General features: G+C 41.1%; 1 protein-coding gene across 5 annotated transcripts in view; it reads right to left on the bottom strand.

Moving 5' to 3' along the window:
* dclk2a (doublecortin-like kinase 2a) overlaps window positions 1-14,979 on the bottom strand; it is a 367,725-nt gene that overhangs the window by 167,118 nt on the left and 185,628 nt on the right. The gene's annotated exons all lie outside the window — the stretch shown is intronic.

Raw genomic sequence — 14,979 nt, 5'->3', positions numbered from 1 at the left:
AGCAGCCACAGAACGGAGGGGAACAAAAGCTTATTTTTACAGATGTAACTATCAGGAGTTTCAGGGTAGTTTGTGCTTTCAACATTTCTATCACCAACTCTCCAAAGTCAAGACAAGTTTATTGTTTCAAGTTCAAGTGTCATGTAACTGGAGGGTAAGATTGACTAACTCAGTCCAAGTTTGTTCTCAGATGGCATCTCTGCTCTTACAGTTACATCAGCTTGCATCCAGACTGTAGCAATCTGCTCCTGCATTTTCCATGTGTTGGAATGACGTACCAGGCATGGTCTTGCTGTGACTGTGCATGATATGTGCTTTCACCTGCGTTACTTGTTGAGAAAGACCAAGGCACTGTTGAATCAGCAACCTTTAGCAAATACAGCTGAGCAGGGCTGAGGCAATTTAGAGTTTAAGAGGACAACAGAAGAAATGGTTGTCAAAGAGGGAATAAGGTGTGGTTCTTCGCCCGAAGCAGTGACTGCTTATTCCCTTTAGTAGATGCCGCATGACCTGCTAAGTTCCTCCAGCAGCTTGTGTGTTGCATAGGTGAAATCTAGGTCTTATGGTTGGTTGTGATTGAAGACAGCATAACGATAGTACTGTCCAAAATCTCAAGAGTACTACCCTTAACTTAAATTGGAATGCCTTGGAATTTCTTGAGAGATTATTCCCAGTTCCAGGCAGAATCATCACTGAAGGTGGTCTCAATAGCCACCTCCAGTCATTTACAGTTCATTTTCTGAGAGCCATCCTTAACTTCAGCTCATTTACCTAGAAGTTTACCAAAATACCATTTAAATGAGGTTGAGTCTTGGCTAGGGATAGGGGTGGGAGGTAAACCTCCACCCTCTTTTAAAGGGAGCATATATCTGCACTTAGTGACAAGTGCTCTTTAAAGGGTGGTGTCTGGTGCCAATAACTCAGGAATGGATCAGGAGATGCATGACTTGCGGCCACTAATGTTTGGGGCAGGAACGTAAACAACTTAAAGAAAGCAATGTATATTTTAAACAATCTGGACATTTTCACAAGGATTCTTGTGATCAAAAACTGTTCTTGAGATGTACTGGCAAGAGCAGATTAAGTTAATCACCAAATGCAGGACTTGCATTACTATTTAGAAAAGATACAATTTCTAGTTCTTGGCATATTATTCTAGAATATTAGTTTAAATTAATTTACAACCTCATGCTCCATGCTTTTGTTTGACAAAAGAATATATCTGAATGAAATGTTGGAGCACCATAGTGCAACTAGGAAACTGCAAGGTCATGGGAACTGGCAAGTCAACTTATGAGCTCAGCATACTGCTAGTATTTGTGAAGGAAATTAATACTCAATACACTCCAAATCTATCTCTACCTGGCTTTCCAACATTTAATTTCTCTCTGTCCATATATTTCACAAGTGCCAAGTTCAGACATCCCACCCCGCAAAAACTCATTTCAGGGAGGTCTCCACTGGAAGTCTCAATCTCATAGCAGCCCGTGTCAATAAATTTGTTAATTTTGCAAGACATCAGATTCACAAGTGTTTTGTGAGACAGCTGACTTCTGAATTCTGTCTTAATGTGCCATGTTCACAATAGCTGCTGTCTTGGTTGATGAGCAGGCATAGTTGTTTGCTATTTCTGAATCAGGAAACATTTTCCTGAATAGCTTGCCTGTGTGCTTACACACCTGGAATGGCAGGTTATGCTCAACGATGAAAGGTGTAAAGTACACCTCAGCTCTAGTGACCTTCTCTGTCAGACTTTGGTTTTCTGCTGAAAAGAACTGTGAAATACTTGAGCAGCCTTCACTGCGCTTAGCCTCCCCAATATGTTGTGGTCCCTAAAAGAAATAAAAGCATAAGGTGTATCCTTATTACAGGTGTGTGCTGCTTAACATCCATTCGGACAACATCCGATCGCATATACATCCATAGTCACACACACACATATTGCCTACAATAGTCGGGATCAGAACTTACTTTTTCACATCGAAGTGGGGGATTTTAAATGAGTGATTTAGAAGTTCTGCATCTTCAAGTTTATTGTTATTGGGCTGATTGTCCACAAATGAAACAATCTCTGCCCAGACCATGGTGTAGCCACAATACATATATCACGCACACCATATAAAACAGTATATTACCATATTATTTAATAAAGTGTAATTCAAAATGCATATGAAGTGCGCAGCACAGGTAAACAGTTTGCTGTCCTAATGACGAGACCTCGGTGGGGGCCAGGTATTTATTAAAATCGGTTTTCCTTCTGAAACCGGCTGCGCTTAAACCCAGCCCATCATGGGCTTCGATGTACTTGTAAGTGGAAGTGTTTCAGGGAAAAAACCCCGAAGAATTTGGTTGCTGTGAGCGCGTTTTTAAGGATGTCTTAGCAGATGATTTTGGAAGTTTGCTCCAATTTAACCCCGCTCTAATCCCCTTTAGACGCCAATGTGCCCCGTCCGTACACAACAGCCTTGCGTAGTCAGGTTGCCACAGCCAGCCTTGGGAATTTCTTCGCCAGGCTTTGTACTTCATCACCAACAGTTGTCTGGATGATTTCAGCGGCATTACAAATGGCAGTAACTGAACTGATGGACAATGGGAGGGAGAGAGAGAGAGAGGTCGACTGTAAGGCCCACCCACAGAGAAAACTGATAGGTCTACTTAGCACAAAGTGAGACCAAGCAGGATTCATTCACTTTCTTTCTTTCTTTTTCTCCCTCTCTCCTCCCTCTCTAAAAAATTGATTTCCGGGATATTGTATATAATTTGCGGGCATCAGGGAGCTGCTATCGATATGCGGGAGACTCCCGTAACTCCCGGGAGAGGTGGGATGTCTGCAAGTTCTTCTAGAACTTATCATTTACTTTGATGAAGTGCATTATGCTACCTCTGCAAATCTACCCAAAATACTTTGTGCCCTATTTACTGATGTCTAAATTTTAGAACTTCTCTCATTACATTCCCTTCTGAACAAAACACTCTTGTTTCTTAAACTCATTTTCAACTTATTATCACATTCTCTTTCTCATAATGGCTGCAGCTCAATTTTTTCCTGAGTTAGATTTCTATGTTCAATTCTCACCTAATGGATTTGGGCACAGGATCCAAACAAAATCTCCACCTCAGTACTGATTGAGTGCTTCACTGATGGAGGTACCAACTTTTCATCAGACATTAAATGGCAATCCTATCCCTTCAATTCACCGTGAGTAAGCAATCACAGTATTTCAAATAAGAGAAACATGTTCTCCACACATTAATGGTATCTACAATTCCTTGTAGAAGTATTCAGCCCCCAACCATTTATGTGGAAATGATTACCACAACCAGGGGTTTTGATCAATTTCACTGAAACTTTTTATATGTGAATCACATGCTCCTTTTTTCACTGTAGAGTGCAAAAAACAGGGAAATTATAAAGCATGAAAAGCTAAATATTCAATAACTGAAGTGTCAGCAGTTCAAAAGTATTCATCCCCTTTGCCTAGTATTAATTTGAACCACCTCTCACAACTATTACCGCCTGTAGTCTTTTTGTACAAGTCTCTATTAGCTTTGCATAATGTGATGGAACAAGATTTGCCCACTCCTCCTTGCAAAATTGCTCAAGCTGTGTGCCAAGTTAGTTAGGCAGAGGCAATGGTCAGCAAACTTGAGGTCTTGCCAGAGATGTTCAATCAAGTTAAGATAAGGACTCTAACTAGGCCACTCAAGGACATCAATTTTATTTATTTGAAGCTACTCTATGGTTGATCTGGCAGTGAGCTTTGGATCGTTGTCCCTCTGAAAGACAAACTTCCTCCCTAGTTTAAGCTTTCTGGCAGAGGGTAACAGTTTTTGTTTTTTATCCAGGATCTCTCTGTATTTAGCAGCAACCATCTTCCCATCAATACAGACTAGATTTCCAGTCCCTACGGCTGAAAAGCATCCCCACAGCAAGACGTTATCTCCACCATAATTTACAGTAGGGATAGCGTTATCTGGCTGATGCGCAGTATTTGATTTATGCCAGATATACCTTATTGCCACTAAAAAAAAGCATACCCTTTCCCGTAAAGACTTTGTAAAGCATCACATAGAAGGTAATGTAAAGATGTGGAAGAAGCTCTTGTGGGTGGATGAGACTAAGTGGTACGTGTGGTGGCATACTGTCTCTAATCAGCATGCATCTTTCTCATGATACTCTTTTTGACTCAGTATAAGCCCATGCTGTAATACTTCTATACAATCTCTAGGATCTCTTTGCAGTCAGTTTTGTGCTTGGCTCAAAACTCTTTTCTTCAACCCTTTCTACCTATGTCCAGCATAGTGAAGTTGTTCTTGTTTGGCTCCACATCTATCTCTTAGACTGTATCTGGCATCAAGAGTATCCTCAGAAATGGCTCCTTTTCTGCATATGATTACCTCCCACTACTGCCGCCTACCTTCTCCTCTATTTGCAGTATCATAGCAATATCATCTGCTGAAATCCAGCCAACTCACAAGTATGCATACACTGATGACATACAACACTACCTCTCTATCACGTCTCTTAACATGTGCTTGTGCTACAATTGTGTTTAAGTTGAACTCTGAATTAACATTTTCATTTCCACTTCGATTCTGCTTGGTTTTCTAAAAGGATTACCTTAACAAGTAGAGCAAGGGACTTATTAACTATGCCCTGGCATTTTTATCCGTCTTTTTTAAAATACAGACAATTCTGTCATTATTACACTGCTGTTTATGGTCCCTTTGGTACACAATTTGGCTGCCTCATATGTACAAGAATAAGGCAGCCAAATGTGCACAAAAGATATTTTGTTGGTAGTTTGTCGACTGCAAAGTATATTGACAGAACTTTACAGCAACAAGTTAGACACTGTTTAAAGGCACATCTTTCCTCTTTATAAGGTGCCCTTTCAAAATCTTCATTTGCTCCCTTTTTTTACAATTAAAATCTGAGTCTTTCAAGGCCTTTCTCTTCAGAAAATATACTGACATCAGAGACTGATCTCTGTCATTGGTTGCACGTCAGCTTTCTTGGCTCATCCTTTGGTACCAGGAACAATGACTGGCCTAACCAGGTACAAGACATTTTCAGCATCATGTTCCTATGTTCTGCTTTACTGATTTAATTATACAGTTCAATACTTCAACTTCTGAGCTGAGCATGTTTTGCAATGCCAAGCTATTAATTCTACCAGGTCTTTCTGAGCCTGTCCTCCGGCAATTTATCAACTAAGTATATGGAATCCAGGTATGTGAAGCAGAGGAAATTATGTGGAAGAGAACAAGAATGAAGCAACATTAATGTACTTCATTAGCAATAATACTTCTTGTCAAGAAGTGGAGATGGAGGCTTATAACCATTTAGACCGTTAATATGTAGAATTAGCCCCTGCATTCTACACAATGAGATTGACACTTCAAATGCAACATCAAGCAGGATGATGTCAGACATCTCTCCAGAAGGAGAACTACCAAACTTCTGAAGACGCTCAGGGCTAGGATCTTCTTCTGAATTTTTGGTTAGGAAAAATTATATACAAAGGAACAAACTACGGGGAAAGAGTTAGAAGATATTACAATTACTGAAATGAATTTTAATAAAGAAGTAGACATGTTAAACTTTGGTCCGGATTGGAGGCAAGAGCTGATTTTGCTCACTCTCCACAATCTTCACTCCTCTCTCCAGGACACTGAGCCTTTTGCTGTTCCGTCATTGGGTTAATTTAAACACCAGCCCAGATAGACTGAAAAGACAGGGTATCGGTTGGCACGAGGGCCAATTTCACTCATTCTCCAGGATGGTCATCTCCATGGCACTGAGGCTATGAAGGCTGCCTTGGCTGCTGTGCTCTGTGCCCACTAATATGATGAACCTGGTCCATCAACACCAGTTCCATAGCAAAGAAAGCCCAGCAGCGTCTCTACTTTCTGCGAAGGCTGAGAAAAGTCCATCTCCCATCCCCCATCCTCACCACATTCTACAGAGGATGTATCAAGAGGATCCTGAGCAGCTGCATCACTGCCTAGTTGGGGAATTGCACCGTCTCGGATCACAAGACCCTGCAGCGGATAGTGAGGTCAACTGAAAAGATCATCGGGGTCTCTCTTCCCACCATTATAGATATTTACACCACATGCTGCATCCGCAAAACAAGCAGCATTATGAAGGACCCCACGCACCCCTCATACAAACTCTTCTCCCTCCTACCATCTGGCAAAAGGCACCGAAGCATTCAGGCTTTCATGACCAGACTATGTAACAGTTTCTTCCCCCAAGCCATCAGACTCCTCAATACCCAGAGCCTGGACTGACACCAACCTATTGCCCTCTACTGTGCTTATTGTCTTGTTTATTATTTATTGTAATGCCTGCACTGTTTTGTGCACTTAATGCGGTCCTGCATAGGTCTGTAGTCTAGTGTAGTTTTTGTGTTGTTTTTACGTAGTTCAGTGTAGCTTTTGTATTATTTCATGTAGCACCATGGTCCTGAAAAAAGTTGTCTTGTTTTTACTGTGTACTGTACCAGCAGTTAAGGTCGAAATGACAATAAAAAGTGACTTGACTTGTCTTGACTTGACTTGACTTGAACTGATAAGTGAAGCTCTGGGCCTACTCCGGGCTGCTCCAGGATTCGGATCTGAGGACTCAATTTTGGTTTGGAATGCTTTTGTTCACTTCAGTTGTTTGCATGATTCGTATTTTTTTCCTTCTCTTGCGCATTCCTTTATTTTTATTTTTATTTAAATTGGATTCTTTTGGGTTTCTTGTTTTGTGGCTACCTGTGAGCAAGCAAATCTCAAGGTTGTATAATTTACACATTCTTTGATAATAAATGTACTTGAATTGAACAAGTGGATGTAAGTTCTTTTCAGATTTTATTGAATGGTTTGAACCTTTTTAACGTTTCTTAAGATTCTTTGACGTCTATGTGTATGCATGTGTTCATAATTGGAGACATCAGCCAACTCAGTCCCACTCCATAAACCCTTACAATTCTCCAACTATTTCCCAGGCTTTAAGTTACTTTTTTTTAAACCAAGCTTTTGTTCTTTCTTTTCCAATTAAAATTTGGTCTTACCAAATTTGTCTTTCTAAAGCCCACCAACTCACACCCCTCCCCTCTGCAACCCCAACCCCTTTGGAATAATTTTTAAGGTCCCATCTAAACATTGGCAAACATCACTTCTCTGTCGTGAAGAACTCTGAAGTGCCACCAGTTGCAGAGATTCTCTGACTTGTACTCAGTTCCTCTTCCTGTCTGGTGACATTACTTTGACAGAAGCTTTAGTTCCAATGTTTGATTTATGAAACTTGGCACCGCTGAATGAAATAACTATTGCTAGCAATAGAAACCATGGTACCAGACACAAGGCAAGGTTTGTTCTGCTTTAAGATATAAGCGTGGGAACTTTATCACAACATATAGTCCAATGAATACTGAGAAGTGATCCGACTTTCTAATCAGTTGACCAAATCAAAGCATAAAGAAGACACTGCAATGAATACCGCTGTAATAAGGAAGGACAACAGTATATGTTTGTGTTGTCAATGGAGAGGCCACAAAGTGTGCAAAGATAGGATGTGTGTGCCATCCACAGTTATAGAGAAGCTAGAACACTATTGAATTCCTGATAGCTGCAGTTGATACAGAGAGGCTCTTACAGAAATCAGCTCTTGAGGAAAATTTTGCATTAATATTTATAGGAAGCAACGATTGATATGTTTGTATATATTTTTGGAATTTCAATATACTGGGAAAAGTAATTTATAATCCCTTACATTAGAGATTCTCCTGAAAATTAGGAGTTATTTTCAATGCCAGCAAAGCCTGTTGGAAAGCAATTCAGAGGCAATGAATGACATAACACATACTAGGTGCAGAAACTCATGGGGTCGGGAGCAGGATGCCGCGCAGCTACAAGTCGCTTGCTCTGCTGTTGTGTGTGACTGCCATAGATGAGCAGCAACAATGACATAGTCAAATAAATCATTTAATTTACAGGAAGACTTAGTAAATTATATGGTTTTCCATTTGCATTGCAAAGTTTCCTGTGATGGCAAGTATTGGAAATTCAGGCATGGATATCATTGTAAAGAATTTCATTCAGAATTAGGACCGTCCTATGATTCATCTAGTGCAAGATTCTGTAAAAGTAGCTGACTAATGCTTTCTTGAGAATATGTATTATATAGACTTTTTCCATCTTGTATCTTAAATCTCCCATGTACAATTATGACTTAATCACAGATTAGCTTAATCTTGTGTCTTAAAACTTCCATGGACAATCATGGGTTAATCAGAGTTTTTTAATTTTGAGATATAGCATGGAACAGGCCCTTCTACCCATCAACTCATTGATTTAACACCAGCCAAATCACAGGACAATTTACAGTGACCATTTGACCTACTCAGCGGTATGTCTCTGGACTGAGGGAGGAAACTGCAGCTCCCAGAGGAAACCCACATGGTCATGGGGAAATCGTACAAACTCCTTACAAACGGCGCTGGAATTAAACACCGAACTCTGAGGTGCCACGAGCTGTAATAGCGTGTGCTAACAGCTACGCAACTGTGGTGCCCCAAATTCAATCATGATTCAGTCAGTTTAATTTAATCACGCCAAAACCTTGTCAATGAAGAGAAGCAAATGGGTTGCAGTATGCACTGGTCATTAGAACCGTGACCTGGGTTTAAGAAAAAACAGACTAAACAAATTTGGAGTAACGATCACATATCAGTTGCAAGAGGCCAAGAGTTGGAGCACAAAGCAGCCATAAAACTGACATTAAACTTGCAATATTGTTAGAAAATATAATGGATGCTTACCATTAGGCATGAAGTATTATGTAAGAAGGAGGATTGGTTGGAGTGGAGGGTTGGGCATTTCACCATGAAGCTTACTCACTGAGGTGCTGCTGTACATGACAAAAGACCATAAGACATAGGAGCAGAATCAGACCATTCAGTCCATCGAGTCTGCTCCGCCATTCCATCATGGCTGATCCCAGATCCCACTCAACCCCATAGACCTGCCTTCTCACCATATCCTTTGATGCTCTGACCAATCAGGAAACTATCACTTTAAATATACCCACGGACTTAGCCTCCGGAGCTGTCTGTGGCAGAGCATTCCACAGATTCACTACTCTCTGGCTGAAAAAATTCCTCCTTACCTCCATTTTTACAGCTTGTCCTCTATTTCTGGATACCCCCACCATAGAAATGTCCTCTCCACTTCCACTTTATTCAGTCCTTTCCAAATTCGGTAGGTTTCAATGAAATCCCCCCGCATTCTTCTAAATTCCAGTGAGTACAGGTCCAAAACTGCCAAATGCTCCTCATTTGTTAACTCTTTAATTCCCAGAATTATCCTTGTGAACCACCTCTGGACTCTCTCTAATGACAACACATCCTTTCTGAGATTTGGGTCCAAAACTGTTGACAATACTCCAAGTGTGGCCTGACTAGTGTCTTATAAAGCCTCAGTATAATCAGGCGTATTTCAAAATCTCTTTACTCTGCCCTAACAGAGAAAGCCTTAGACCTCTTCCCAATCTTTGTACTGATTAACAGAACTATTATAATTACAAAGATACAAACATCAACTGCAATATAAAACAGAAGGGGCCTTCACACACTACTGATTGCACCCACAGACATTCTCATATTTCCAGTGTATCTGCTGAAAACCAAAGATAAACAGCCTCTTACATAAGCACAAGACTTTCTGGGAATCCAGAGTGGCTAACACAAAATGCTAGAGGAACACAGCAAGTCAGACAGCATCAATGGAGATGAATAAACAGTTGACGTTTCGGGCTGAGACTCTTCATCAAGAATTATAATAAAGCATTTTGTGAGCATCCTTGTTTGGGGTGTTTGCTGATACCACTGTGTCAGCCAACAAAGTGGGCATACATTGGAATTAAAGTAAAGCAAAACAGCAAATGTCATGAACTTTCTCCATGTTATTGTCGCATGTCTTCAACAAACTCTCATACACACACCCATTCCTCTGAATAAAAACAGAAAACATTGAAAAGAAAACAGCATGTCAGGCACATCTGTGGAAAAAGGTACTAAGTTAATTGTCATGTATTCATGTATATTTTGACCCTTACGGGTTGCATTCGAGCTTCCCTGTGTGTTATGTACTGAATGTAATGTGAGAGGGCATTCTGGGTAGACGACTTACAAGAAAAATAAACAGCTGCACGATTGTCCTCACCTCTCCATCTCTCATGTGTGTTATTCATGGCCTCCCAGATTCCCAGCCCCACAAACATAGCAATTAGTGATGAGGTGACAAGTCGTCACATGGTATTTACTGATTTGCTCCCTTCGGCAAGTAAAGTCCATGTGCAACCCTGGCGGTGTTACATTGTGTAATGTGGGTGAGTGAAAAGAAAACAGCCACAGAAAGCACGGTGAGTGAAGAATCTGAGGGGAGAGAATGCGAACGAGATGCTTAAATAAAACAAATAAGAGAGGCAGAGAGACGGATAAGAGGAGTTAACTTTTCTGGAAAATGATTGTATTTGAAAATAGCGACAATGTTTGGAAGTATGGGGCTATATGATGAAATAACAGAGCAATGGAGTTCATACACTCAAAGATTTGAATATTTTGCACTGACAAATCAAATTTCAGATGATATTTGTGTTCCAACTTTTCTGATTGCGATAGTGCGAAACATTTATCATGCAGACTAGTGCAACCTGGCAATAGTTAAAATTTTAAAAGGACCACTTTTCACCTACTTTGACTATTTCTGAGAGGTTTAGATTTCTTAAGAGGAATCAAGAGGAATGTGAGTCTATTTCACAGTTTGTGGCAGTGCTGAAGCAACTATCAGAACACAGTGATTTAGGGCAGTCACTGAATGACACATTACCTGATAGACTCGTATGTGGTCTAAGTAGCGAGGTAATTCAGAAATGTTTGCTTACCGAAGCCAGACTAACATTACAGAAGAAGTTGAGATTAGTACATCTATGGAGATGGCAGCTAAAGAGGCATAGTGATTAAGTAACATTCCCAAGTTTATAAAGTTTCTACTGACTTTAAGAATAAGACAGCTATTGGCAATCATTGTTGCTGTTGAAGCAAATCTGGGCATTCAGCAAAAGAATGCTGGTATAAGGATTTAGATTGTTGAACCTGTAGCAAAAAGGGACATATTGAACATATCTATAAAAGTAAAAAGACGCTGTCAATCAAAAACATGGTATTAAAGAAAAACGATTTTTGGAAAAACGATTTTTGGAAAAACAAGAAGAAATATGAACAAGATGAAGCCTACAGACGATGAACAGAGTTACTCTTACTCTGTGGTTGAAGAAGGTTTGCATGTTTTATCTGTTTCTGGACACAAAGGCTGGATGGGGCCACAGTGAGGATGCAGGTGGACATGGGTGCTGCAGAATCACTGGTATCAGAGACAGTTTACAAGGAGAAATTCCAGCATCTCACCCCAGAAGGGCTAAGGTTGACTTTAAAGACTTATATTGGTGAGGTTGTTCCAGTGAGGGGAATGGTATATGTTACAGTGGAGATTAATGAACAGAGAAAGAAACTTCCACTGCACATTGCCAAAAATAATTATCCAGCACTTCTGGGCCACTCGTGGTTGGCGCAGCTCTAACTCAACTGGCATAAAGTGCACTTGATTGGTGGGAGCACTTGTCGACAAGAGGTATTGAAGGAACATGCGTAAGTATTCAATGGAGAACTGTCAGTATGAAAGGAATCACTGTTAAGCCCAACATAACACCCAAATCGCTGAAGGTTAAGACCTGTTCCATATACCCTCATATCAAAGAAAGATGCCGAATTGGAAAGACTGATCCAGAGTAAGGTATTGGGGCCAGTTTGTAAGTAAATGGGCAACTTCAATGGTTCCTGTCCTAAAAAGGGATGGGTCTTCAAGGCTTTGTGAAACTTCAAGAGGTTGCTAGATTATTGATTCTTCAGGGCATGAAGGGATACAGGGAGAAGGCAGGAGATTGGAGCTGAGAGGGAAATTGGATCAGCCATGACTGAATGGCGGAGCAGACTTGATGGGCCAAATGGCCTAATTCTGCTTCTATATTTTATGGTCTTATGGTAATCATTAATCTGATTCTTGCAGCTGAATAATACCCTCTTCCCCTCATTGATGACATTTTTTGCAGGACTGGTCGAAGGACAGACATTTAGCAAGATTGACTTTTGTTAAGTGTACTTGCAGATTAGGGTTGCCAACTTTCTCACTCCGAAATAAGGGACAAAAGTAGCAGTCAAATACAGGGCACTTGTGTTTACCCCGAGAAAGACTACCATGACCATAAAGCCTTGCGTGGGCACCTGTGTGCGCATGCGTGTACGTGCCGGTTTTTTCTACAAATCAGTTTTGGCTTAATCTTCCCAATTCTGTTAAGTAAAAATACACTGTGCATACATTATTTCTACTTTATATAGGCTGTGTACTTATCATATCATTCCTGCTTTTACTGTATGTTAATGTTATTTTAGGTTTTATGTGTTATTTGGTATGATTTGGTAGGTTATTTTTTGGGTCTGGGAACGCTCAAAAATTTTTCCCATATAAATTAATGGTAATTGCTTCTTTGTTTTATGCCATTTCCCCTTATAAATGGTTTCATCGGAATGCTCTACCTTAGCGGGGGAAATACGGGACAAGGGTGGTCCCATATGAGAAAAACCAATTTAGCCCAATATACGGGATGTCCCGGCTAATACGGGACAGTCGGCAACCCTATTACAGATGCACGTGGAGCCAGAGTCACAGGAAGTGTTGACCATAATGACTCATAAAGGAATGTTCAGGTACCGAAGGTTTCCATCTTGCATCACCTCAGCTCCTTCACTTTTTCAGTCAGCAGTGGACCCGATCCTGAGCGAGTTGACAGAGGTGCAATGTTATTTGGATGACTTATTCATTACGGGGAAAAATAAGAGTGAGACAAAAAACATACAAAATTTGCCTACTACACTACAAAGGTTCAAGGAATATGGTCTAAGGGTTGGGAAGGACAAGTGTGAGTTCAACCTTCAACTGAATATTTGGGCCTTGTCACCAACAACTCAGGCTTCACGAGGCATCATCAAAGGAGAAGGCAATCGTGGAGGCTCCATCACTAGACAGTATAAGTCAATTAAGATCTTTCTTAGGACTACAATGTTTGTTCCTAACTTAGCTAGCATGCCGAAACCACTTCCTGAGCTTTTAAATAAATCAACACTCTTGACAGTGGACTGATCGCTATGAAGAGGCTTTTAAAAAGGTCAAAACAGCTTTGTCACAATCTGAAGCACTTGCTGCCTTCAACGCGTCATTGCCCATACTGTTGGCCCACAATGCATCACCCTACGATGTGGGGGCAGTTATCTCATACATGCCATTGGGTGAAGAGCATCCAATCACTTTTGCATGAAGGACATTAAGCAAGGCAGAAAGCCACCATGCCCAGATTGAATTGGACGCACTCACAATTGTCTTTGTGGAGTTATAAAATTCCATCAATTCCTCCTTAGTCAACAATTTCCACTAGAGATAGCTGATTGTGGCTTGACGTTAAATTTTGGTCCACAAACAGACATTCCTTCCCTGGCTCAAATTCAATGTTTCACTCTTACTATCTGCACATCAGTACGATATAAAGCTCAGGAGGTCCAAGCACCATTGGAAAGCTGATGGACTATCCAGATTTTTGTTAGCTCCAGCGCCATCCCCAAAAGAGATCTTTAACTTCAAAGTATCCCGGGTTCTAATAACTACAGTGCAAGTCCAGAAGCACCCTGTTCTGACTCTGTTCTGTCTGAAGTGGTGGATGTGGTAACTCATGAATGGAAAGAAGAGCTAACCATGGAACTGAAATCTTACCAGGCTCGATGGAAAGAGCTTGCCATCCATGCAGGATATTTACAGAGGGGATACCAAGTATGACTATGACTATGACTAAGCAGCCGGGAAGTGTTAATTACCACACAGGCAAATCCAACGATTTGGCAACTAGTAGGTGCAAAGCCGGGGCTCTCATGCTGCAGGTCTTGATGAAAACCAGGTGTGTCGTCATCAAAGGGAATTAGGAGAAAATGGGGAATTAACAGTCGGAACCATGGCACAATCAAAGGGAAATAGGAGAAAATGGGGAATTAACGGTCAGGACTGTGACAGTATCCTCAATGGGAGCCTCCAGGCGAACCACAAGGCTTGTCCAGATTGTCTCGATGGAAATCACAGATGAGGGAAGGGTCCAGGATGAAGGAACGGGGAATTCAGGTGCGCTCCTCCGGGCCATATCCAGGTATGTGAAAAGGGAAAAAATAGTTAAGACCAAAATTGGGCCCTTGAAGACAGAAACGGGTGAATTTATTATGGAGAACAAGGAAATGGCAGACCAGTTGAACAGGTACTTTGTATCTGTCTTCACTAGGGAAGACACAAACAATCTCCCAGATATAATAGTGGCCAAAGGACCCAGGGTAATGGATGAACTGAAGGAAATTTATATTAGGCAGGAAATGGTGTTGGATAGACTGTTGGGTCTGAAGGCTGATAAGTCCCCAGGACCTGATGGTCTGCATCCCAGGGTACTTAAGGAGGTGGCTTTAGAAATCGTGGACGCATTGGTAATCATTTCCCAATGTTCTATAGACTCAGGATCAGTTCCTGTGGATTGGAGGGTGGCTAATGTTGTCACTCTCTTCAAGAAGGGAGGAAGAGAGAAAACAGGGAATTACAGACCGGTTAGCCTGACGTTGGCAGTGGGAAACATGCTGGGGTCAATTATAGAAGCTGAAATTACAACACATCTGGATAGCAGTAACAGGATCGGTCTGAGTCAGCATGGATTTACGAAGGGGAAATCATGCTTGACTAATCTTCTGGAATTTTTTGAGGACGTAACTATGAAAATGGACAAGGGAGAGCCAGTGGATGTAGTGTACCTGGATTTCCAGAAAGCCTTTGATAAGGTCCCACATAGGA

Source organism: Mobula birostris, chromosome 4 (assembly GCF_030028105.1).
Source record: "Mobula birostris isolate sMobBir1 chromosome 4, sMobBir1.hap1, whole genome shotgun sequence".
NCBI classification, from domain to species: Eukaryota; Metazoa; Chordata; class Chondrichthyes; order Myliobatiformes; family Myliobatidae; genus Mobula; species Mobula birostris.
Note: the sequence above shows the minus strand (reverse complement) of the source record. Positions and strands in the feature narration are given on the sequence as shown.